The following is a 1907-nucleotide window of genomic DNA, read 5'->3' on the forward strand; positions in this document are numbered from 1 at the left end:
CAGGAAAACTTTTTTTTGAATAATGCCGGATAGTGAGTCACAGGACTGGCTGCAACACTCCAGCTTTTCAGCTATGAGGGGCAGTGTGTCTCAAATACCATTCTGAGGAAGGGTCACTGGACCCAAAACATTAACTTTAATTTCTCTCCACAGATGCTGCCAAACGTGCAGAGCTCTTCCACCAATTTCTGTTTTTATTTGTCTCAAACACTTGTCTGCTGCTGCTGCTGCTCCCTGTGCATTCCTATAAAGTCCCTCGTTGCTGAGACCACAGGGTCCTCTCCTGCTGGGGGCTGAGGTGCCTGGTCTCCAGCAGTCCTCTGAGGGTCACCGGCTTGGAGTGCTTTTTCTCTCGCCCATCCATGCAAAGTCAGTCTGAGCTTAATCAGTAGCCTCCGATCCTACACTGTCAACCCCAACAAGATATAAGTATTGGAGCTGGTAGGGGTCCCTATGAAGAGGATCTGAGTCTTTGGAACATTTCATGAAGATACAGTGGAAGCAAAGTTTTAGGACACACGTAGATTCTTTTTACGGAAGAGGGTGAAAGGTTATCAGGCTTAGGTAGGAATGTGGATTTAACGTTGCAATCCAATCAGCCATGACCTGATTGAATAGCAAAGCAGACGTAGGGGGCTGCATGACCTACTCCTGTTTTTTCTTATGTTCTTCACAAACCCTCAGACAATGAAGCAATCCATACTGCATGTGACAAAATCAAACACTGGGCAAGACAGCGATGGAATAAGACGCTGCAGCTACAGCTCCTCTGCTCCTCCCATTCTTTTCCTTCCTTTTCTGCGTTTCTTCTCCCCCAGCTTTTGACCTACCCAGAGAAAATGGAGGAGGCGACTCACGGAGGTGAGTTGACAGACTGAGTCCTGGCGCAGAGGCAAATCGAGTCCCAGGTGGAGGTCAGCGAGGGGAGGGGAGTGCCAGGTGGAGGTCAGCGAGGGGAAGGGAGTCCCAGGTGGAGGTCAGCGAGGGGAGGGGAGTCCCAGGTGGAGGTCAGCGAGGGGAGGGGAGTCCCAGGTGGAGATCAGCGAGGGGAGGGGAGTCCCAGGGAAAACATAACTTGGAGCAGCTGAGAGCTGGTGCGAGTGGACTGGAGGCTTGGAGCAGAGCAGGAACAGTTGTTGGACTGGAGTCTGGCGCAGGCAGTCAGACCATGTGTGGAAACCCCCACGCTAAGCTACTACAATGAAATATTTACTTGTAAGTTGTTTATCTGACTGTAACATCTATCCTTTTAACTGTTTTATTTCTAACTTATACTATGAATCCCTGCAAAGTAATGCAACTATTTTGTTTTTTATTCGTCTTTTTGTATCTAAAATTTGTACCTAAGATGGCAACATAATAGGCGACATTGTAAACTTTTCACTGTACTCCTGTACCTTTGTACTTGAGTACATGTGACAATGAAGGATATCCTAACTGTAATTCTATATTTATTGATGATACGAAATGAAGTGAGAAACAAGCTTTTGGCGAGGACAAAAAATGGCTACAAGGGATATGGACAGGCTGAGTAATTGGGCAAGAATTAGTAAATTTAATATAACGCAAGAAAGTGTGAAGTTATGCACTTTGGTCCGAAACATAGAAAAACAGAATACTTTTTACATGGTGACACCCTGGCATATATTGGTACTCAATGGGAACCTGGAGGCTGGATTTTCTTCAGTTTGTTTGGAGTGTGGAATAGATGTCTTTAATGGTGAGTAACATCCCTGACCCAATCTGTAAGAAAACCCACCATCCAGCGCTATCAGGTACTGTGAAGACGACTTGCTCTACCTGAAGTCACTGGCCAAAGCTTCAGGGAATCATCAGAAGTTTAGGCTGTTTAGCCACAAAGACAGAGACAGGTGCAGTGTAGGTGGGGTGGGTCTGTGTGTTTTTGG

The sequence above is a fragment of the Rhincodon typus genome, chromosome 29 (assembly GCF_021869965.1).
Source record: "Rhincodon typus isolate 14 chromosome 29, sRhiTyp1.1, whole genome shotgun sequence".
Classification (NCBI taxonomy): Eukaryota; Metazoa; Chordata; class Chondrichthyes; order Orectolobiformes; family Rhincodontidae; genus Rhincodon; species Rhincodon typus.